The sequence below is a fragment of the Pinus tabuliformis genome, chromosome 3_1, assembly GCF_031772625.1.
Source record: "Pinus tabuliformis cultivar Carrire ecotype Pingquan chromosome 3_1, CPIR1, whole genome shotgun sequence".
Classification (NCBI taxonomy): domain Eukaryota; kingdom Viridiplantae; phylum Streptophyta; class Pinopsida; order Pinales; family Pinaceae; genus Pinus; species Pinus tabuliformis.
In genome coordinates this window covers 176,793,084-176,819,400 of record NC_142301.1, presented here as the reverse complement: position 1 = coordinate 176,819,400, position 26,317 = coordinate 176,793,084, and positions in this window count along the sequence as shown.

Below are 26,317 nucleotides of genomic sequence, written 5' to 3'. Positions count from 1 at the left end.
AAACAAAACTCATTCTTATTACCAAAACAACAAATTACATTAATAGAATTGTCACAAGTTTTGCAGCTCGAAAATAGATTAGAGTTTTACAATCAAAAATCCGAATCCTACTAAGGTCCTAGGCCTCTCTACTTATACATCTAAATTCCCCAATGACTTCCTTAAAATTAGGGAGACTCGGCTCCCAAACGCGAGATAAACTAGTGCTTTTTCTCTCACTTGCTCTGCTACCTTCTAGTCCTCATGATTTGGTTGTTTGCACTCCGAGCTGATGTGATGAATGGAGGAATATTTGAATGTAGGATTAATAAATGAGGAGGATTTACCTCCTACAATCCCTCTCCCTTGTGTTAGCACAAGGAGTTTCTTGTAGACTACAAAAGGAGTAAGCCTTACACATCATGATTTCATTTCAAAATTAAAAAGGGTTTTTTGAGTGGTGGGATGGCTTTCTGAAGGGGTTTGAAATGATTGAGTTCCTCTTTAACTTTCATGCATTTGGAAAGTTGTGGTAAGCATAAATTGTATGGTTAAGTGAGTAGTATAGTGGAGCAGAGGAAGGAGAACGGGTAGCTGATACTTATCCTAAGAAAACTGAGTATCTTAAGATAGTCACCTCAACTATATAAAGCCTTATAGAAAACTTTGTTTTTTTTATAAGGAGAATAATAGATAGAAAGTAAGAAAAAGTATAAAGTATTTCACAAATCCTTTGTGAAACCTTCACTAACAATTTCTACTTAAACTGATATTATGATTTACAACAAACTGGATAGTAGATAAGTCATCATTAGATACTCTTAATGATCCTCACCCATACTATACTAGCTGTTGTAATTTATCATTTAAAAGATTAAAACAGGCTTGACAAGGAAAACAACAATTAGGAAGTAAAAATAGCTATAAAGTATCTCACAAATCCTTTGTGAAACCTTCACTAGCAAGTTCTACTTGAACACATATTATAATTCACAGAAAACTGGACAGTAGATAAGTCATCATTAGATTCTCTTAATGATTCTCACTCATACTATACTAGCTACTGCAAATTTATAATTTAGAAAGTTGAAAACATGAGATAGACAAACCACACATTAGATATGACTTGAATCACAAAATCCTCCAGCATGAAGTGTAGAAAAAGCTATTTTATTAAGCCAAGTCTTTAGGTGAACCAAAATCCAACCCTGAAGTGATATTTACAAAAGGTATATATAGGGAGATAGGCACCAACTCCAACTCTCCTAAATTGATGGTTCCACTATATTCTTGTTACATGAGTGTCTTTTAGACATTAAGATCATCTCCCATCGAATTACAACAAAAAGTACAGGTGTAGATGAGAAGAAGGGGAAGAATGACACTTTGTTGCAAGAAAACTAACTAGCTGCCCCTTTTGCTGTTGAATTTTCTCTTTATGGTCTTACCTATTGAATGACCATATGTATTCATTAAACATCACCTTCAACAACCTCATAACTGTCTCATATCCATCATCTTTCTTATCCCTATCATTATGAGTTGTTTTCTTCCAAAACTGGCCCGAAGGTTTGCCGCTGACAACTGTATATTTCTGTTGTGATAGGTGCTACCGGAAATTCTGGTAATACCTATAATGGCGAAAAAATTGGAAACACTTCGAAACTTTCGGTAGGATAATGTTTCCACTTCAAAATTTCAACAAAAATGCTTCAAAATACCCTTTCATCCTATGTGAGTTGCAGCCTCTGCAAGCTTATCCAAGTTGGTTTCAATTCTAGCAGATTTAGACCTTGTGATTTTTTCTGTGTCTTTTTTATTATGGCCTCTCTCTTCTCTGTTTCTTTTTGGATATTTTTTCTTTTGGAAGACTCTGATGGCTAGTCCATGGGAGCTTTGTCTCTTTGTTTCTTCAAGGATCTTTTGATTTCTGCAATTGAGGGGTCTTCAATCTGCAGCTCTGTAGATTTCTCTTCTATAACTATTACTTCAGTTACCAAACTAGGCTTATTTAGGGCCTTTGATTTCAGTGTGTATTAGTTCTTTTCCCTAGTATGCCTCCTCCTAGTCCCAGAAACTAGTTTTAGCTCTTCCTTCTTGTTTTTACTAGTTCTTGTATACCCTACATCCTTCAATATTTCCTCATCAGAATCAAGAGGTTGGTCTCCTTGTTGTTGTTCATGTGCTTCCGGAATTTCAGTAAACACCTGCGCTTTAGATTTCTCTTCAGCTACAAGTTTTCTTCTCCTAGTTCTTATGTGAACCTTAGGAAAAGGTCTAACAAGAGGAACCATTTTTGACCTTTCAATTTTCTGGGCAGAAGAGCTTTCTCTTTGCTCCTTTTTCTTTTTAGTTTTAGTAGCTGAAGTCTTCTTTTTTCTGCTTTTGGCACCTCTGCTCACACCTTCCCTTCTTGTCTTTATTTTGGAGTTTCCCTCAGCTGATGCAGTTTCTTTCCTCTTTGTTTGAACCCATGTTGAAGAAGGTTTATCAATTTCTTGGGGTTTTGGTGCAGGTTGATCTGCTCTATAAAACAAGAAACGGTCCCAACTCTGGTTCCTCTTTTTCAATTCTTATTCAACCCGAACCTTGATAATTGCCTGATGATACAGGCTGTACTCTGATGCTTCTTGATGTGTTTGAATCTTGGTTGCCATTTTGGTTAGGCTCTTCAATATAAAATAAGGCAGATTAAGAGTCGTCATACATGAAAAATGAAATAGGGACCTCATATGTTATAGAAAAAATACTATATATCTTCTCTCACAAGTGAGGAAGATCTTAACTATCTTGATTGTTTCTTCCCTTTCTTTCTTCAGATAACTACTGGGAATTCCTTTGGCCCAGTTTGGATCTTGATATTAATCTCTGATAAAAGCATTGAGACCTCCTCATGTGATAAGCTATCCTTGGAACCACTTTTCTCCTTCTTGGGGAAGGTTAAAAGCCTCTGCAATATATTGTTCTAAAACATGCAACTTGAAAGTCTGAGCAAATTCATGGGCTACTCCTTGATGTGAGTCTCCTAACCTCGTGCAGAGTGGATACCAGCCTGCCTGAATGAAAAACCTTCTTACCTTTGGATTAGCATCGACTAACTCAACTCCTTGGGGTTGAATTCTCTTGAGCTTTCCACCTTTCCTAGACTTTGGTGCCATAGAATATATGCTTGTTGATTATGAAGAATAGGTGTCAAAGTGTTTGAATCCTTACCCAACAGCTATTGCAACTATCTTGAGTTAGGCTGCCTAGAAATCTGGGATATGTTCTTTAACTCCTTCATCAGTGTCTCCTTAGCTGCTCTTCAGAAATTTGAAATGGTGACATTTCTTTCACTTTCGAATATTTGAGATGAAGCCATGGTTCAATCTCCCATGCATATAATCCTTCTTTATTACACAATATTTCATGTCATGATAGACAGCATGTTGTTGTAATGATGAAGTCAAGTTGCCTTGGAGAGTCCAGCTAATCTGCTATAGGTGGCTGTACGAGAATCTTGCAAATCTAGCAATTTTCCTGCATTAATTTGGACTGGCAGGAAATTCTTGTAGCGTATTACATGGAATGGAAGGAACGGTCATCAGAATTTAAATATCTGGCTGATACTGACACTACAGACACGCTATAGATTTTAGGAAACCCGAGCTATTTAAGATGGGTGGGATAGAAAACAGTTGGTTATGGCTATGGCTGACACATATCAAACATGATCAACCAAAATGATTAATGACTACCACTTGACTTGACTTGGTATTTGTGACCTATCCAATCATGAAATCTAATGATTTGGATTTGATATTCCGTTGTCATGACACGTGGACAATCAGAAATGGTTTTGTTTTCGGATTTTTTTTTTTAAATGGGAAACGCTACTGGAAATTATGGCAGTATCGGAAATTCTTTAAAGAAAACAAGAAATAAGACAATAACTGAAAGATTGTCTGAAAAACAGGGGAGACTGTCCGAACAAGAAAATCAAGTGCTACCAGAAATTCTGGTAACGTTTTAAATTTTTAATTTACAAAATTAATCCTAAAAATAAAATTTTCAAAACCTACTCATGACTTAGCCTAGAATTGTACTAACATTGGCTCCACGGGGGATAGAGCTCTCCCTGCAAGGCTCTAAGAACTTTTTGCAATTTCAGTGCCCTGTCATTGGACTATGGAGTCTTATTATGAAACACACTGGTATTTACAGTGAACTCAGGCTACCAACAACCTTAGTAAAAGAATTTTTTGAGAAAATGCCCATTAAATGGGCCTCCATACAGTTCTTTCTAATGATTTGGATTTTATATTCCGTTGTCATGACACGTGGAAAATTGGAAACGGTTATGTTTTCATATTTTTTTTTTTTAAACAGGAAACGCTACCAGAAATTATGGTAGTATCGGAAATTCTTTAAAGAAAACAAGAAATAAAACAATAACTAAAAGACTGTCGGAAAAATAGGGGAGTCTATCTGAACGAGAAAATCGGGCGCTACTAGAAATTCTGGTAACATTTTAAATTTTTTTGAAATTTACAAAATTAATCCTGAAAATAAAAATTTCAAAACCTACTCATGACTTAGCCTAGAACTATGCTAACATTGCCTCCACAAGGGATAGAGCTCTCCCTGCAAGGCTCTAAGAACTTTTTGTAGTTTTAGTGCCTTGTCATTTGACTATGGAGTCTTATTATGAAATCACACTGGTATTTACAGTGAACTCAGGCTACCAACAGCCTTACTAAAAGAATTTTTTGAGAAAATGCTCGTTAAATGGGCCTCCATACAGTTCTGTCCCATCAAGATTCTGCAACTCAAAAGTATTGTTCTACAAGACATTTGAGATTTTGAAAGGACCAAGCCATAAAGCATCAAATTTTGAATGCTTGCCTAGATCTTGGTGCTATGCATCCCACTTCAACACCAGATCTCCAATCTGAAAATCTTCTTTTTGAGTCACTTTATCAAAGACTTCCTTCACAACTTGCTGATATTTTCTTACCAAATTATATTGATGTTCTCTCTTTTTCTACACTTCTATGATTTGATACATTCTTTGTTGGAAATAATACTGAGAGGGGGGGTGAATCAGTATTATCAGATCAGATAAAACTTTTCAATTTCATACTCAGAAACATATACGCGACTTCAGTTAAGTGAACCCGCGTGTACACGCGACTGTGTCTAAAGAAACTAGCGTATATGCAGAGATCTTATGATTCAGTTAATCTTATCTTCAGTAAATGCATCAGGATATTATTAAGCATATTAACAGTAAACAGGTGCAGTATAACAGAATAGATCATCACACAAAAGCCACACACATGAACACCATGATATAAGGTGGAAACCCAATGTGGGTGAAAACCACCTGCTGCAATTTGTCTCTTTCTTCTTTAATGAGAAACTTCTTTTACAATGTACTGGTGCAGTCCTTTACCAGCACGCAGGCTACAACCTGCAGAGGGCTACAACCCTCTTAGCTCTTGTACTAGCCGATCCATTTACTAGTACGTAGGTGCCTACCTACAGAATGCTTCTTTACTCGTTTTCCAGCTGCTAGTGGAAGGGAGCTACAACCCCCTGGCTCTTGTACTGGCTGATATGTTTACCAGTACGTAGGTGCCGGCCTACGAGCTACCCGGGACCACGTTTCATACATTTTCATACTGGATCCATAAGACAATCATCATTGTAGTACAACCTGCATCATTAATCACTGAAACACCCAATTCTGAATCACTGTAACCCTATCAACAATAACCAGACAATCATAGCAACAACCAGATCCAGCTCCATATTCAAATATCATACTTCACATTGTATACGCTACTTGGATGAACCCAACCTGCGTGTATACGCTCTTTTACCAAAACCAACTCGCGTACAGATCTATAAATTCAACCTTAAAACTCTGCAGCTATATCAGACATCAAAACATACCTAGATCATAATAACAAACATGCGTCAGTAGATCTAGTCTATCCAGAGTCAGACCATATGAAGATAATCATTCCAAGCCTTGAGATCTCGTTCCATCATTCATCATCCTCCACATGGGTGAAACCTTGGTTCAGATCACCAACCCATAACCAGCACTTGGATCACACACTTTCTCAGATCTTCATCACTCACACTTGCTCTCTTTGGCCTAGTGATCTTCTCCTTATATAGCCTTAGGCCTTGCTCAATACCAAGAGCAAAAACCATAGTAACACAATACCATCAACCTCGAAACTAGGGATCGACACGTCCGTCGAGACACCATGGTCCAAAACCATAGGCACAACTTCCAAGGACTAACTGCCACTGACCAAAGGTACGTTTTCACATGTACGCGCTTTTACTGAAGCCAACCTGCGTGTACACGCTGATTCTCCTTGCTGAACCTACGTATATCTCTTTCTTGTCCTGCTGTACTGAGATCTGTCCACTAGTTAAGTTGCCATCACCTGTACCAGTCTCTGAGCACCTGTACCAACCTCTGAGTGAGTTGCCATCAAGGACAACACTTGAATCATAATGCCAACAATCTCCCCCTTTGGACTTGATGGCAACCACCACACCAAGTCACTCTCCCCCTTTGACATCAAGGGCAAAGGGTGGACCAAGATATTCTCTTCTTTGGTATACCTTCTGCTGTCCATACTGCTGTCCATACTCCCCCTGAGTACATGCTGAAATCTCCAAATGTGCTCCCCCTTTGTGTATGCCAAAGTGTACCAATCTATCCATCCTGCTCTTGCTGAATTGTGCTGTTCATGCTCCCCTTGACTGTAGGCAAGATCTGCAAAAGATGTTCTTCAAGAAGAACAAAGACTTATACATTATAGAAGACCTTCCTATCACCAAAGACTCAATACATACATTCATCACCCAACCTAGTGGGGATATACCAATATTGACTCATCCACCTAACCATGTGGAGATACATTAAGAGTTTACTCATGACAATACATAAACATTTCATCATTCATCCCAGGCATAGTGGGGAAACCAACATAGGCCGTTACATGACCTTGACATCATAAAAGAGATATCACAAAGAGATACATGACATAGTGATGAAATATCTAGACCAAGACTTATGAAAGCCACCAGCAGCATCATGATCTGTACCATAAGCATCAGCCTGCAATACCATTCCTAAACAGCAAGATGTATCATTTAGCTTCATAGACTTTATCAACAACTTCTAACCATAATGCCAACAATGAATTATTTGAAGAATCTGCTCCCCCTGAGTGTGAGCCAACCATGTCTGAACCATTTCCTGAGTCTGTTCTGCTCCCCCTGAGCCTGAGCCAACCATGACTGAACCTGGGTCTGTTCTGTTGCCCTTTCTCCATATACGCGACTTTGCAGCCTGTAACTCGCGTATATACGCGGCTTTCCTTCATGAAACTTGCGTATGAGAATTAGAACACTGAAGTTTTACACCTTCAGCTCCCCCTGAGTTTGTTATGTCTGTGCTGTGCTGAGTACCCTGTGCTGTGCCATATTTTTCTGACTGAACTTCCTTTTTCTTCCATATCTTCAAGCATGTTGATGATTTCTTCTTATCATGAGCTTTGTTCCTGCAATCTCTTGCTTTATGTCCAAACTTGTTACATGCATAGCATCTTACATGTTTCATATTCCTCCTGTAGCAATCAGCAGCTTTGTGGCCAAGCATATTGCAAGAAAAACAATATCCATTAAAGTACCTCGAATGTGATGATCTTTCTGCATGATGGTCTTGAAACCTTCTTCTTCTACATATGGCTGCAACATGTCCAAGATTATGACATACATAACATTCAACATTATTCAGTGGAGGAAATAATCGTCTATCACGTCCATAGTTAGGAGTAAAGAATCTTCCTTGAGGAATTTCTTTCCTTGGTTGTTCTTTGTTGGGCATTTCAGATTTCTCATTAGAGTTTCTTGCCTCACCTTGTGAACTAGATTCACCTTCAACATATCCACGAAAACCAAGACCAGTCTTGATAGCAGGAGATCTTTGACTATGAAGAATATCATCCAAGACTTTAGTACTATCTTGAAATCGTAAAAGCTTATCCTTTTCTTCTATTTTACCTTTCAGGATATTTACCTCAACTTGATGTTGTTCTTCCTTTTCAAGACATTGCTTCTCCAAGGTCTCTTTAGCTTTCCTTCCTTCATCCAACTGATGCCTTAGTTTGAGGATCTCGTTTTCTTGCTCTTTATTCAGTGCTAGCAGCATTTCTCGAATTCTGGAGGCACATTCTAACTGATCTTCTAATCTGATGATTTCTTCCTTGAGGGCATTCTCCCTTTTGCTAGGTAGATCTTGTTGATCTATGATTTGATCTGATGCTTCATTTGCTTGTCCATCTTCAATCTGAGATGCTTCAGGATCTGAACACTTGCTTCCACTCAACGGCAGGTTGTCATTTTTCCTTTGAGCTGTCTTCTTCTTCTGACGTGCTTTCTTCCCCATTGTTCTACGAATCTCCTTCAAGCGATCAAGCTTCTCTGAAGGACCTGCTCTGATACCAATTGTTGGAAATAATACTGAGAGGGGGGGTGAATCAGTATTATCAGATCAGATAAAACTTTTCAATTTCATACTCAGAAACATATACGCGACTTCAGTTAAGTGAACCCGCGTGTACACGCGACTGTGTCTAAAGAAACTAGCGTATATGCAGAGATCTTATGATTCAGTTAATCTTATCTTCAGTAAATGCATCAGGATATTATTAAGCATATTAACAGTAAACAGGTGCAGTATAACAGAATAGATCATCACACAAAAGCCACACACATGAACACCATGATATAAGGTGGAAACCCAATGTGGGTGAAAACCACCTGCTGCAATTTGTCTCTTTCTTCTTTAATGAGAAACTTCTTTTACAATGTACTGGTGCAGTCCTTTACCAGCACGCAGGCTACAACCTGCAGAGGGCTACAACCCTCTTAGCTCTTGTACTAGCCGATCCATTTACTAGTACGTAGGTGCCTACCTACAGAATGCTTCTTTACTCGTTTTCCAGCTGCTAGTGGAAGGGAGCTACAACCCCCTGGCTCTTGTACTGGCTGATATGTTTACCAGTACGTAGGTGCCGGCCTACGAGCTACCCGGGACCACGTTTCATACATTTTCATACTGGATCCATAAGACAATCATCATTGTAGTACAACCTGCATCATTAATCACTGAAACACCCAATTCTGAATCACTGTAACCCTATCAACAATAACCAGACAATCATAGCAACAACCAGATCCAACTCCATATTCAAATATCATACTTCACATTGTATACGCTACTTGGATGAACCCAACCTGCGTGTATACGCTCTTTTACCAAAACCAACTCGCGTACAGATCTATAAATTCAACCTTAAAACTCTGCAGCTATATCAGACATCAAAACATACCCAGATCATAATAACAAACATGCATCAGTAGATCTAGTCTATCCAGAGTCAAACCATATGAAGATAATCATTCCAAGCCTTGAGATCTCATTCCATCATTCATCATCCTCCACATGGGTGAAACCTTGGTTCAGATCACCAACCCATAACCAGCACTTGGATCACACACTTTCTCAAATCTTCATCACTCACACTTGCTCTCTTTGGCCTAGTGATCTTCTCCTTATATAGCCTTAGGCCTTGCTCAATACCAAGAGCAAAAACCATAGTAACACAATACCATCAACCTCGAAACTAGGGATCGACACGTCCGTCGAGACACCATGGTCCAAAACCATAGGTACGTTTTCACATGTACGCGCTTTTACTGAAGCCAACCTGCGTGTACACGCTGATTCTCCTTGCTGAACCTGCGTATATCTCTTTCTTGTCCTGCTGTACTGAGATCTGTCCACTAGTTAAGTTGCCATCACCTGTACCAGTCTCTGAGCACCTGTACCAACCTCTGAGTGAGTTGCCATCAAGGACAACACTTGAATCATAATGCCAACATTCTTTTGGTCATGTCATTTGGTTTAGCTTCATGATCTTGCAGTCGTTTGGCTACAGGAATAGCTAATTGGACTGGAAAACTAGCATCAATCCGATAAACCATCTGAAAAGGTGATGTATTAATAGAATTTTTGATTGTCACCCTGTCAGCCCATAAAGAAAACTTGAGTTTTGAGTCCCAAGCTTTCTTTTTTTTCTCCAGAAACTTGGTGATGATTCTTACCAAACTTTTATTAGATGATTCAGCTAAACCATTCCCTTGTGGATATTAAGCTGTAGAATGAGTCAGTTGGATACCATATTCTCCACAGAAATTTACCAATGGTGTGGCTTTAAAAGGATCTGCATTATCTGCTACTAGTCTTGATGGACATCCAAATCTAGTTATGATTCCTTCCAAAAAGTTAATAATAACTTTTTGAGTGGCATTCTTGGTAGGTATTTCTTCGATCCATTTGGTGAAGTGATCAGTAGCAACAAGAATTCAATGATGTTTCCCACTTGAAGCTGGATGAATTTCACTAATGAAATCTAATCCCCACTGCTGGAAAGGTTCAGAAACAATTATGGGCTTAAGAGGTAATGACTTCAAATGCTTTTTACCAATGAACCTTTGACATCTTTCACATGTTCTCACCTCAGCATATACATCAGAAAATAAGCTAGGCCAAAAATAGCCAGCTCTCAATATTTTGTATGCAGTAGTTCTCCAATAATGATGACCTTGACAAACACTACTATGAATTTCAAATATGACCTTTTAGATTCCTTTGGATCATTGCATCTCAACAGAACTCCTATAGGATCTTTCCAATAAAAACAATTATTTTTGATGCAATACTTAATGGTTTTCAAGTTCAAAGATCTCACTCTACTTTTATCATACTCTCGAGGGGGTTTAAAATATTTTAGAAAATAAACAACATCTTTGTACCAACTACACTCAGCAAGCTTTGAATCTACTACTATATCATCAACAGGTTTTGAAATTTGCCCTTCTAGATTATCATCCATGAAATTCAAACCCAACACTTTACAATTTTCTTCAGCAAGTAGTTTAGCTAATCCTTGACCTTTGATTAGTTTAGTATCCTTTATCTCTAAATAAAATTCAAGAACTTTAGTCACCCATTTGCTTCTCTTTCCATCTAAGCTAGTATCTCTCTAACAACAAATGAAGGGACATACGCTATCACTTGCGCATGCAGAATATAAACTCTAAAAGCTTTCAGAGCTTTAACTAATGCATAAGCATGCTTTTTCAACATTTCAAACTTTAATTCTCCATCTCTAAGAGATCTGCTAAAAACTTCTATAGGCACTTCTTTATTTTCTGAATCTTTTTGTAACAAAACAACAACAATGGTGTCTTGAGAAGCAAATGAGAAGATTAAGAAAGGTTTTGAATATTCAAGACTTACCAATTGAGGTGCTTCAATAATAGCCGTTTTTATCAGCTCAAATGAATTTCTGGATTCATCTATCCACTTGACTTCTTTGTCCTTCCTTAGCATACAAGTAATATGTTTCACCACTTCAGCAAAATTTGGGATGAATCTTCTGAGAAAATTGATCTTACCAAGGAAAGATTGAATCTCTTTCTTGGATCTTGGAAGTGTTAAATCTTGAATTGCAATCACTCTTTTTGGATCAATCCTCACTCCATTTTTAGAAACTATGTGACCCAACATCTTACCTTCTTTGAGAGAAAAATGAGACTTCTTTGGGTTCAAGAATATACCATATTTTCTGCATTTAAAAAATACTTGCCTCAAGTGTTGAAGGTGTTCTTGATCTGAAGCTGAAAAAATAGTAATGTCATCCAAATAGATGACCAAGAACTTGTCCTTTTCTCCAATGAATGCAAAGTCCATATCACATTGGAAAGTAGCTCTAGCATTCATAAGCCCAAATGGCATCTTTTCATAGATGAATGTACCACAAGGAGTAGTGAATGTTATCTTTTCTTGATCTTCTAGCCAAACAGAAATTTGGTTGTACCCAGAAAAACCATCTAACGTGGAAATTATGTCTGACTCAGTCAGCTTTTGAAGAATATTCTCCATCTTCAGTAATGGATAGTTATATTTCTTAGAACTTTTGTTAAGATTTCTAAAATCCACACGCAATCTGATTTCACCACTTTTCTTTTTTACTAGTGCTAGATTGGCAACCCAATCTGTGTATCTCAATGGAATAATGATTTTAGCATCCAGCAGTTCCTTCACTTCCTTTTCCATCATTGGTAGAAATAGTGGGTTTATTTGCCTTAACTTCTGCTGGAAAGGTTTAGTACCATCTTTCAATGGTATTCTATGCTTAATGATAGATGTATCATATGTCTTAAGATCTTCGTATTTCCAGGCAAAAACATCAACAAATTCACAAAACAGCTTGTGATATTCCATCTTTCTTTCATCTAGTAAATCTTTTGACGATTTCACATACCTTGGTTCTTTTGTTGTACCCAAGTTGAAATCTTCTAATTCAACATCTACTTCTGCTAACTGTGGCTTGACTACAACATCATTTTGATCAAAAAGTTTCTCAAGTGGAATTAACCCCTTGGGAATATGATTGGTAGGCAGCTATATGATAGGCTGATCAGCAATCTATTTTTTTAGATTTCTGGAATCTTGATGATCAACATCAACTTGTGGTAGGTCTTCTTCTTTATCAATATTTAGAACAACAAACTCTTCAGCAACTTCAATGAATTTTCTGATCTCCTAGCCATCTTCAAAACTTTCCAATGCTTAACATTATCAGGAATGCTAGGTCTAAACCTAACTTCCACTTCATATTTAAACTTTACAGGCATTGGAATTTTGAATGAGTTGGCTGAAATAGAGATTGGATCTGCTAGAATATTGTTTTCTCTTGGAACAAAAGAAATGTTAAAGGCCAGGATGGAGTCTTCTACAATGTCCCATACTGCATTCCTGTAATCTCTGGGTCTAGGATGCTTAGTTTGATAAATATTTCTGATTTTTTGAATAATAAGTTCAGTGTCTCCAAAAACAGAAATTTATGATATATTCATATATTTTTCCTTTTTTAAGCCAATTAACAAAGATTCATATTCAGCCACATTATTAGTTGTCTCAAATTCAAGTTTGAAAGAAAAAGTGAAACTTTCCTTCAAAGGAGAAATAAGAACAATCCCTGCACCAACATCTTCTTTGGAACATGAGCCATCAAAAAACATTTGCCATACCTTCGATCCTTCATGACTGATTTGATTTTCAACAGGCTTTAAAATCTGAACATTTTTTGTAGGCAAGGCGGAGTCAACCATATGTGGAATTCTTAAACCAACTCCAATTGTTATAGCATATATCGAATGATTAGTAGGGTCTTTTCTGCCACTAATGATATATGCCAGCTGAGCTTCTCTGTTCTCCTCCAAAAACAGGAACAGTAGCATAACTGAAATCCATTTGCAAGGTTCCTCCCAACCTTTTAATCCATGACCTAGAAAGTAGCATACCAAATCTAGGAGGGATATCGGCGACAATAATATCCATTACCATCCCTCTCATAGGTAATTGAAAAACACTTACTGCAAGGTCTTTGATGACACCAAGGCATTGGAATTTCCGAGAATCAAAAGAATAGAGATCTTGGTACTCTCTAGTTATCTCAAGACCTAGTTCATCCATAACTACCTTGGGCATTAGATTATGTGAAGCTCCAGAGTCCATAAGACAATTATGTAGGGTCTTTTCATGAATATTCAAAGATAGATAGAAGGGACGGGTAGAGTCATCTTTTTATTCTACCAATGGATGTGGGCTTATCATCTTGAAGGTTAAAAAAAACAGAGATTACTTCAATAGGTGAATGCTGCAAAACTTACATAAAAGTATTTTTGAAATCTTGATTTTTCATGAGTTCAACAAGGGGAACAAGAATCTTTATCTTCTGAGTTACATTTTCAAAATTGAAAGAAGAGTGTGTTTTTTGAGCAATTCTTACCTCGAGTGAAGGCAAATCAAATTCTACCAAAATTTCCAGTTTCTTAGGTTCGATCACTTGTTTCTCTGCTAGAATATTGGATGCTACAGGAATTTCCGGTCTGTGAGATTTTTCCGCTGAAACTTTAACTGCATCTTTATTCTTCTTTGGCTGTGCAACATGCTTAGAAGTATCATCATTTTTCTTTGATCTGAGATTGTATATGCTTTGATGATCAGCTGCAATCATGGAATGATTAGGACTCACTTCATTATTCTGAGTATATGACATGAAGTCTTCATACTGTGCTTGTGTAAGATAAATCATCCCTTCTTTGTCTCTAAGACAATTTATATCAGCACCTCTTTCCAACCCTTTAGCTTCTTCTTCATCTTCAAATATAACATTCTACAAAGGAGGCTGCACCTTTTGATCATCAGCATCTCTTATTTCTCTCCGGAGAATTTGAGGAGCATTAGGTCTTCTAAACTGTTGTCTATTTGGAAAATCAAATGAAACATTTCTAGTAGTAGACGGTATTGATTCCATCTTCAAATTAGACATATCATTAGTCAATGATTTTACCATCTTGGTAAGCTCATCTAGCTTAGGATCTATGTCAGAAGTTCCTGAAGTAGAAACTTCAGCTTTCTTCCTTCTTTTTTCTCTGTCAATCCCTCCTCTAAGTCTATTAAATGCTAATATATTTGATTCTAACTCCAGTGCATTGTCTTTCATTTGTGAGAGCGTAGTAGACCTTCTTCCTCTCAACAATAAACAAAAGTCAAGATCAAAAGCACCAGCATAAGTGATTTTAGCAGAGGCCTTAGTAGGCTTGATTTTAGTAGGTATCTTGCTATACATTTTATTGAATCTTTTAGAAAAATCAGAAACTGATTCTCCTTCATTTCTTTTGATTGCACCAAATTCTGTGATATAATACAAAAAGTATTTCTTGTCGCCCCATGTTCTTAAAAATGTATCATCTAGGACTTAAATTCCAGTGATGCTACCAACTGTCAAAGATCTGAACCATTTCCTTACATCACCCTCAAGACTCTAAACAAAAACTCTCATCCAAACATCTTCATGCTCAATGTTCAGATTATCAACATAAGCATAAAAATCATAAATATGTTCTTCAGTTGTTACCTCCCCTTCACCATTAAATTTAGCCATATACTTGAGATAATCTCCTGCAAGTAATTCATTCATAGGCTGAGGTAAAACTAAAAGAGCATACCTAGCAGCAACAATTGCATCCATTCGGTTAGGGAGTGGATTAGGGCTTGCCATGGTTGGAGTTACTGGGATTTGTGGAATAACAATTTGAGGATTTTGAATAGTATATGAGGAAGCACCAACACTCAATGTTGAGGTTGTTTATTGACTGGAAAACAAGAGAGGTACATAAATTTTTATAAAATTAGGAGACAAAATTTATTGTACTTTTTTAGGAATAGCTTTTGAAAAACCAGAAATAAAAGAAACAAGTTTTTGCTTACTGTTTTTCTCGATTAGCTTTTGAGGATCATGGACTTGGTTTTTCAAAGGAGAATGTGGGTTTTCCCTGGTTCTAGCCTTACCTGGAGCCAGAACTTCAACAATGGAGTCAACAGGTGTAAAGAAGTCTAAAAAGACAGCTAGAACTGTACACCTCAGAACCAGACTTATAACTTTGTCATTTACCCAGGGATAAACTTCAATTTGCCTCCTCAGCAATGGCACCAAAGATGTTAGCGCAAGGAGATGCTCCTATACTGCAAAAGGACTAAGCCTTACTCATCATGATTTCATTTCAAATTTAAAAGGTTTTTTGAGTGGTGGGATGGCTTTGTGAATGGGTTTTGAAATGATTGAGTTCCTCTTTAACTTTCATGCATTTGGAAAGTTGTGGAAAGCATAAATTGTATGGTTAAGTGAGTAGTATAGGGGAGCAGAGGAAGGAGAACAGGTAGCTGATACTTATCCTAAGAAAACTGAGTATCTTAAGACAATCACCTCAACTATATAAAGCTTTATAGCAAACTCTATTTTTTTTATAAGGAGAATAATAGGTAGAAAGTAGGAAAAAGTATAAAGTATTTCACAAATCCTTTGTGAAACCTTCACTAATAATTTCTACTTAAACTGATATTATGATTTACAGCAAACTGGATAGTAGATAAGTCATCATTAGATCCTCTTAATGATTCTCACTCATACTATACTAGTTGTTGTAATTTATCATTTAAAAGATTAAAACAGGCTTGACAAGGAAAACAACAATTAGGAAGTAAAAACAAGTATAAAGTATCTCACAAATCCTTTTTGAAACCTTCACTAGAAATTTCTACTTGAACACATATTATAATTCACAGAAAACTGGACAATAGATAAGTCATCATTAGATTCTCTTAATGATTCTCACTCATACTATACTAGCTACTACAAATTTATAATTTAGAAAGTTGAAAACAGGAGATAGACAAACCACACATTATATATGACTTTAATCACAAAATTCTCCAGCATGAAGTGTAGAAAAATCTATTTTATTAAGCTCAGTCTTCAGGTGAACCAATATCCAACCCTGAAGTGATATTTACAAAAGGTATATATAGGGAGAGAGGAACCAACTCCAACTCTCCTTAATTGATGGTTCTAATATATTCTTGTTACATAAGTTTCTTTTAGACATTAATATCATCTCCCATCGAATTACAACAAAAAGTATAGGTGTAGATGAGAAGAAGGGGAAGAATGACACTTCGCTGCAGGAAAACTAACTGGCTGCCCCTTTTGCTGCTGAATTTTCTCTTTATGGTATTTCCTATTGAATTACCATATGTATTCATTAAACATAACCTTCAACAACCTCATAATTGTCTCATATTTATCATCTTTCTTATCCCTATCGTAATGAGTTGTTGTTTTCCAAAACTGGCCCAGAGGTTTGCTGCTAACAACTATATATTTCTATTGTGACACGTGCTACCAAAAATTCTGGTAATACCTATAATGGCGAAAAAACTGGAAACACTTCGAAACTTTTGGTAGGATAATGTTTCCACTTCAAAATTTCAACAAAAATGCTTCAAAATACCCTTTCATCCTATGTGAGTTGCAGCCTTTTCAAGCTTATCCAAGTTGGTTTTAATTCTAGTAGATTTAGACCTTGTGATTTTTGTTGTGTCTTGTTTGATGATGGACTCTCTCTTTTTTGCTTCTTTTTGGATCTTTTTTCTTTTGAAAGACTCTAATGGCTGGTCCGTGGGAGCTTTGTCTCTTTGTTTCTTCAAGGATCTTCTGATTTCTGCAATTGAGGGATCCTAAATCTGCAGCTCTATAGTCTGTTCTTCTATAACTATTACTTCAGTTAGCAAACTAGGGTTATTTAGGGCCTTTGATTTCAGTATGTATTTGTTATTTTGCCTAATATGCCTCCTCCTAGTTCCAGCAACTAGTTTTAGCTCTTCCTTCTTGTTTTTACTAGTTCTTGTATACCCTGCTTCCTTCAATATTTCCTCATCAGAATCAAGAGGTTGGTCTTCTTGTTGTTGTTCATGTGCTTCTGGAATTTCAGGAAACACACACACTTTAGATTTCTCTTCAGCTACAATTTTTCTTCTCCTAGTTCTTATGTAAACCTTAGGAAAAGGTCTAACAAGAGGAACCATTTTTGAGCTTTCAATTTTCTGGGTAGAAGAGCTTTCTCCTTGCTCCTTTTTCTTTTTAGTTTTAGTAGCTGAATTCTTCCTTTTTCTGCTTTTGGCACCTCTGCTCACACCTTCCCTTCTTGTATTTCTTTTGGAGTTTCCCTCAGCTGATGCAGTTTCTTTCCTCTTTGTCTAAACCCATGTTGAATAAGGCTTATCAATTTCTTGGGGTTTTGGTGTAGGTTGATCTGCTCTATAAAATAAGAAATGGTCCCAAGTCTGGTTCCTCTTTTTCAATTCTTCTTCAACCCGAACCTTGATAATTGCCTAATGATACAGGCTGTACTCTGATTCTTCTTGATGTGTTTGAATCCTGGATGCCATTTTGGTTAGGCTCTTCAATATAAAATAAGGCAGATTAAGAGCCCTCATACATGAAAAATTAAATAGAGACCTCATATGGTACAGAAAAAAATACTATATATCTTCTCTCACAAGTGAGGAAGATCTTAACTATCTTGACTGTTTCTTCCCATTCTTTGTTCAGATAACTGCTGGGAAGTCCTTTGGCCCAGTTGGGATCTTGGTATTCATCTCTGATAAAAGCATTGAGATCTCCTCCTGTGATAAGTTGTCCTTTGAACCACTTTTCGCCTTCCTGGGGAAGGTTAAAAGCCTCTGCAGTAGATTGTTCTGAAACCTGCAACTGAAAAGCAAAAATGATAGCTTCATGTCCCTTGAAAGTCTGAGAAAATTCACGGGCTACTCCTTGATGTGATTCTCCTAACCTCGTGCAATGTGGATACCAGCCTGCCTGAATGAACAACCTTCTTACCTTTGGATTAGCATCGACTACGACAACGCCTTGGGGTTCAATTCTCTTGAGCTTTCCACCTTTCCCGGACTTTGGTGCCTTAGAATATCTACTTGCTAATTATGAAGAATATGTGTCAAAGTGTTTGAATCCTTACCCAATAGTTGTTGCAACTATCTTGATTTAGACTTCCTGGAAATCTGGGATATGTTCTTTAACTCCTTCATCAGTGTCTCCTTAGCTGCTCTTAAGAAATTCAAAATGGTGACATTTTTTTCACTTTCGAATATTTGAGATGAAGCCATGGTTCAATCTCCCATGCATATAATCCTTCCTGATTACGCAAGACTTCATGTGATGATAGACAGCATGTTGTTGTAATGATGAAGTCGATTTGCCTTGGAGAGTCCAGCTGATATGCTACAGGTGGTCGTACAAGAATATTGCAAATCTGGAAATTTTGTTGCATTAATTTGGACTGGCTGGAAATTCTGGTAGCATATTACACGAAACGGAAAGAATGACCATCGGAATTTAAATATCTGGCTGAGACTAACACTGGAAACACGCTATAGATTTTGGGAAACTTGATTTATTTAAGATTGGTGGGGTAGAAAACGGCTGGCTAGGGCTATGGTTGACACCTGGCAAACATGATCAACCAAAACGATTAATGACTACCACTTGACTTGACTTGGAGTTTCTGACCTATCCAATCATGAAATAAAGTAATTTGGATTTTATATTCCACTGTCATGACATGTGGACAATCAGAAATGGTTATGTTTTTGTATATATTTATTTTTTTAAATGGGAAATGCTATCAGAAATTCCGGTAGTATCGGAAATTTTTTAAAGAAAATAGGAAATAAAACAATAACTAAAAGATTGTCCAAAAAATAGGAGAGACTGTTTGAACGATAAAATTGGGCACTACCAGAAATTCCAGTAGCATTTTAATATTTTTTTTTAATTTACAAAATTAATCCTAAAAATAAAAATTTCAAAACCTACTCATGACTTAGATGAGAACTATGCTAAAACCTTGTCCCATTCAAGTTTTGACCTTGGTCTTTGTCAAAATTCCTTGATTTTCTCCTTTAATCCTGCAGTCAATGCATATTAGACCAAAAAGCATAATATCCAACTCTAACTCACCTCATAAACAAAATATAATCAAAAACATGTAATAAGTTATGAGAAAAGTTAGTTTGACCAAGCTAGGAGGTGAATTAAGGCCCATATAATTACCCAATGATGAGGCTCATCATCACCCCCCCACTGAAAGTGTTTCTCATCCTCTGAGCAACTTAATAAATATTCATATCATTCATGGCTCTACTGGCCTCTCTGACATCCCATGCCTCTGTTGTGGTCTCCTCTTCTTGTTCATAGAAGCCTGCTTTCTTTTCTACCTCTTCCCACTGCGTCTTTTCTTCTTCTTCTTTTCTCCCTTCTAGCATCCCTAAGAGGAGTGGTGGACTGAATTTTAGGACTATGCAATTGACCTTCAAACTTTGCATAGATTTCTTATACATAGGTGTCCTGTTGAGTGCCTCTCTCAACCTTTGAGGAGAGTGATATTCTCTTATCTTTAAGTTGTATGGCAGTGTGTTCCATCTCCTCAGGTAAGCATGTATACTATCATCTCCTAGCAACCTGAACATGTCCTCAAAATGTGAAATTGCTTGCTCTTGGGTAGCAAGATATCTAGGTGCCAGCTGAGGATCATTTGCAATCAAATTATGGGTACTGACGAGGCCATGGGATTTGATTGTTCAGCTCTAATCATAAGAGGTTCAGTTTGCTCTCTTGCCAATATCCTTTTCATCTCTCCAGCTCTTGAATCCTCATGGTTCATCCATGATGCCAAAGCCATTAATTGTAGATCCCCTAGCTTGGCATTAGGGTCCCATACATTCATGTCTGTGAGGTCCATGTTGTGTAAATAAAACTCAGCTAGTTTGGTCCTATCTTCTAGCATACTTTGATCACAAAGATCAATAAACTACTTGTAGTCCTGAAATGGCATGGTGCCTCTCTATGCTAGGGTCTTAATATGAAACTGTAGCCATTGTTCTTTGAGGTAGAGAGCATAGGATTTAGCTGGAATCCTACATTGGATTACTTCCAAAGAGAGACTGGCCATACATGCCAATTGATTCTCTCTTTCCTGCAATTGTCCCCTCAACCATGCATTTTCTGTCTCTAGTTGATTTCTCATTATAGCTTCTCTATCCTTCAAGTAACTTAGCTCTCTGGCCATCTCCTTGAGTTTCTCTTCCATGTGCCCAATGTCTTCCACCCCCTTTTATTTGGCAATATGCATCCATTGGTGAGTTCTGGCCCTCTCCTTCTCAAGCTCAAAGAACAGTGGGATGGAAATTTTTTGAGGTATGACCCTGCCTCCTTCAATAAACCAGTAATACGAGTCCAGGTTAGGTTGGGGTTTGGGTTATTTTGTCTATGGGTGCTCTTATTTAGTTTCTTGCTACTCCCCTAGCTTCCTTTCCAATTTTTGTGCCTCTTGTAGATTCAGCAGAGTATCCTATAGGACTTTTTTTGCTTCCTGTAGATTTTGTTGTGTATCCTGTAGGATTTCCTTTCCCTTGGAGGAAGTTGATCTAGTAGTAGGCCTCCTCACATAGGTGATAGGGGACTTAGGGGAAGGCATTTTACATTTTTTTGTAGGGGAGTCTTCAATCACAATAGGAATTTTGGTTAATGCTTGGGGCTTCCCCTATCTTATTCTTGTGCTTTTTCTTGTCCTAAAATATAATGGGGTCTACCTATGCCTTTTTCCTTTTTGCTTGATTGGGGTGCTAAGAGCAATGAGGGCATCTGCTGCCTCTCTCTCAGTGGCTTCTGGAGACACCCTAGGTGACTCCTCCTTGTTTTATGTCCCATATTTCCATTTCCTTCTTCCTCTATGTCCTTCCTGTCTTCTTCTTCTTGTATATCTTCATCATCTCTATCAGTTTCCTCCTTAATTTCCTCCTTTGTTTCTTCATCATCCTCCTTCTCTTCTCCCTCTTCTTCTTCATCTTCATCATGTTCCTCTATGTTAGCTCCTTCTTCATCCATCTCATCCTTATCTCCTTCTGTATCTTCCTCTTCCTGTTTTACTTCCTCTTCACTGATAATAGGACTAACATCATAAGTGAGAGCTTTGATATCATCCTCTGCTAGGATGTCTCTGAAAACTGACCATGTTATAGGAGTTCTGAGGTTTTGGAGGGAATCTTCTATGAGGATCCTAATCAACCCATGGTGAGTTAACTGTTTGGAATTTCCCTCCTTCACTTTGATGCTTGAGTCTATGAGTGATTGAAGCAGGAAGTATGGTATGTTGAGCCTTTGGTGAGGGGGTATTTCTGCTCCAAATCTCAATTCTTCAAAGATCCTAAAATGATAGCCATAGACCACACTATACCTACCATTACATGAGATGTATTTGATCAGTTGGTAGCCTACCTCATTCCATGGATATGGCAGACTTTCCCTCCTTACTCCATTTTTGTCCTCATTGGGTTCCTCACCTTCTAAAAAGAATTTTCTTTTGGCAACCTAGCTATCTCCTTTGTCTTGTTTCCTCCATGGTATTCCTAGGGGAAGTGTAGTGACTCTGCTGATGAGCTCAAGGGTGAGATCTATAGTGAGGCCCCTTATTACAATAGTGGCATGGATTCTAGTAAGTGGAGTGAGGGAGAGAGCAAATTCTTGAGCCACCTCATCATCATACCCTCTGAATTTTTTGAAAAACCCCATCCAATTATGTCTTGTGAAGATTTCAAGCACTTGGGGGTGTTGTTGGATTCTCACAATGTTGGTGGGCTCTCTCCTATTAAACCTCGTGTCATCTTGCTGGCAAAGTTTGAGGAGAAAATGAGAGGGCTGAAACAATGTTTCAAATGCAAAACCAAAACGGAGATGATTGTGTATGTAATTCCCTTACACAATTGCTAAATTCACTCAAACTTAGAGGATTTCTAGTTCATTTACTTGCAAAGAGGGATGTAATTACAAAGCCTACCTCTTTAGATTGTTTGCAGTGGCCAACTCCCGTGATATCCCTTCTGAACTCTTCTCTACCAATCCTATAGACAGTCTTTGTGTATCCTATAGGAATTCCTGTGCATGATCCTGTAGGAATTCCTGTGCAATCCTATAGGAATTCCTGTGCAGTGAAACGATGGAGTTTTGCTTCCAGTGGGTTGCCTAGGTATGAGAGCGACCTGAGTGAGTGAGTTTCAAGGAAGTGAAATGCATGAATGCATGGGAACGATGTTTTATTTCCTCTTATGGTGATTCGGGGTGAGGTGGTGTGCTGGCAGCAAAGGTACATTTCCATTTTTGGACTGTTGGTCCCCACTACCACCTCATCATTTCCCACTCCTCGTAATCAGCTCCCACCTTATGGATCTATAGTTGCTGGGCATGGAATCCCCCCAAGGCATGTTTTGGGCTCAAAGCCCAAGTTTTGATCGAATATTGTTGTAAAGCTCCGTGAATCGCGAGTGCGGGGCGCAAAAGTATGATAAAGTCATAGGGTTGTCCGCCCTAGTGTTGTAATGTAATGTCAACTGGGTAGACCTACCCATGGTCTGTGGATCATGGGATTGTATAAATAGAGTGAGGCTCTAACTGTGAAAGAGAAAAGGAAGAAGGAGGAAAAGGTCTAAGTGATTAAGTCGAAGTGTGTCTTTGGGCCATAGAGTAGGAGAAGGCTCTGCAACTGAGTGCACAGAGGCCTAATAGTCTGCAACTGAGTGTGCGGACCCCTGCAGCTGAGTGTGCAGGGTGAGTCGAGTATGTAACCAAGGAAGGAATTAATAAAGAGAAGTTTTGTCATAATTCTATGTATCTATTCTTGGGTTAATGCATGTTTGATATAATTTGCAAATATACTGTTTATTTACTGCACACACCTGTATGAATGGTTTATGTTGTTAAGTATAACTTAAAGCACACAAGTAGGCTAAGATAATCAACTAACATTAGAATACTAGTAAGGTCTTGGGTAATAATGCAGAGCACAGCATTTAGCCCCTGGGTAGGGCTGCACAAAGGCATTATATCAGGTTGCGAGGTACAAGAAAGTGCGCGAAGCAACCTGCACATAGGGTCAAACCCGGACCACTTGAACTCATCAGACATCTCCAGGGTGTGGAAACCTGGTTCTAGCACCTTCCCATACTAATTCGGTTGAGACTTCAGTCCGCGCTCTGTGGACTGTTGTTGAAAGGGCCAGTAGTACTGGGATTTGTTTGGCTAAATTAACTTTGAACCTGGGTCAGGCCCTAGTAAGCCAACAAATGGTTCTGTTGCCGGGACCAGGATCTGCATAGATATGTCTGATGTCATATCACTGGAATCTGACAAAGAAAGGAATTGAAGAGTGGTTGAACAGAAAAATTCACGAGTTCGTGGTGCAAGAAAATAGGAATCCATGATTATCAAAGGAAGAGTGGTTAGATTGCTACTTATATACGGAAATCCATGAAATTTTCTTTGCATCCTTCCCCTCTAAGTTGTACGAGTGGATCGTGAAGCTAGCAGACAGTTAAGGAAGGTGTAGGCTCGACAAACTTATTATGTGGACTCTAGAGTTGGTGCGCAGACTGGAAGCATCAGAAGATAAGATCGTGCACGTTGTGGATCACTGGCTCGATATAATTATAGGAGGATTTATCACCAAGTTTGCGGTAGATACTTCGGTCAGCTATAGCGAGGCGGAACGACACTTCCTCAAAGGACCATGACATAAGTACGTTAAATCTTTGAACACTTGGATTAAAATGCTACCGTTTGAAAAGCAAGTTATGCGAATAAATTGATGTTTGGGACTACACAGAGTGGGACGATCGACAGAAACGAAGGTAGCACAGAACTAGAAACTAACCCCTTGATTTCACCTCCATGAGAAAGCGAGGAAGAGCTCACAAAGGTTTCGCCAAGAAGTGTGATCAATTTGATAAAGCAATGAATTCCACACATAACACTCCCACCTACACCACTGCCAATTACACCATCTTCACCCCTATCTTTGCCCACACCACCTCCGCCACCACAACATTTCATCATGGCGAGCGTGATAAAGATGCCGATGTTCAAAGGAGTAGGGAATGAAGATCCGGGCTAGTTTTGATTTGTGGTAAGGGCTATATGGGAAGCACAGGGAGTCATGGATGACAATATAAAGAAAGCAACACTGGTTAGCGCTATGTGGGATCGCGCACTGACTTGGTACATTAAGCATTCCAATGACAATCTGAACGCAAAGATCGTGGATATCCAAGCTGCACTAAACAAGGAATTTAGCAGGCCAAAATCAAAGAAACAGTCGATCATTTTATTTAAGGAAATTGTGATGTTTCCAGCTGAGACCCCCTGGGAGCTGGACCAGAGACTGAAGTGTACAATTCGTGAAGCCAATATGACCTTAACAGATGGGCAACACCGCGCATGGTTTGTAGCATCACTAACGCCACATCTAAGGAACACGTTTTCATAGTAGAAGCTAACCACTCAAGTGGAGGCCTTGGAGATCGCGATGAGTTTGCATAAGACCCTAATACAATATCCTAACCTAGGAGTTCAACAGATCCACGTGCAGTTGAAAAACTTGTGCCTTGAGATGCAGGGTTTGAAACAAGACAGGACGGCTCACGCAGAAGCGCGTGAGGAGGTATGGTGCGTAAAGTGCAAAGGTTAGGGACATGACAAGGACCATTGTCCAGTTTTCGCGAACTACCTAGCAGGAGGATGATCCGAAATGGATACTAAATCAAGAAGAAAAGGTCTTACAGACTCATGTGTAGGAATTCCTATATTATTTAGTGCAATGGATCAAAAAGATTGCGACTAATATAGACAATTAACAATTGGAAAACATAACAATTCAACACATCAACACAGCAAATAATCAAGGAGTTCACCAGACTTCCTAGCTACGTCTTCGGGTCCAACTTTCAGTGTCGACCTCTATATTATGTCTTCAAGAGCAAATTATTACAAGTGTGAGCTCAAACCGAGTCTCAAGACAACAATGACAAAAAAAACAGGGATTTACTCGAAATCCTCAAGTCTACAAGAGTACAAAACCGCTTCCTTTTGCTCTTTGTCTTCTACTTTCTCTTCCACTCCCCCCTTTTGCTTGCCTGCCATAGAGTGGTTTTTAAGCCTCTCGGCCATGTCAATTCGCCTTCCCTCCTCGGGCTCCCTGGCTCCCGGCGCTATCCCTTCATCTCCCTACTGAGCATTTAAACAATCATTGCAAAAACGCTTAAGGCATTGAGGCCACTTGTTTACAAATGGAAAAGACCACTGGCACGGGTGAAATCCCCGTGAATACACTTCTCATTCAAAAACAGAAATACACTAAAAACAATGGAAAATACGACCAACAAACCAAAGCCAGAACTCAAAAGATATAAAGCCTACTCTATAATCCTTTTGGGTCTGCACTTTTATTGCAAGTCGCATGTCACAGCCCCAAATGGCCATGGTCCCAAAAATACCAAGAAATACATAGAAATCTCGTCAAAAAGGCTTATTATCAGAACTTAAATTTTATAGAATCGCACCTATAAACCTTGTCGGGGCTGCCTTGATCGCAATCGCAAGTCGCATGTCAACAACCCTTTGTATTGCACTACCCGATCGCTGATATCAGCACATCGCATATCGGCCCTTTGCAATGTTATGGGTCCTTTCCCCTTTGGCTATGTGCGATGTGATATTGTGATGTGATAATCGCAATTGCATGTCGCATGGTCTTTGGGCCTGTGGTTTGGGCCTTTCCCCATTGGAATCTGCGATGCAATAATGTAATCTCAGTCATTGATCTGTGCACTCAATCAATGGTCCACGTTGTATCACTCGGTCGCAGTTGCATTTCCCATAAGGCTACCTTGGATAAACTCCGCTGGCCTGCTTCGATGTAATGTTGCCGATTTGATCTGGGTCATTGA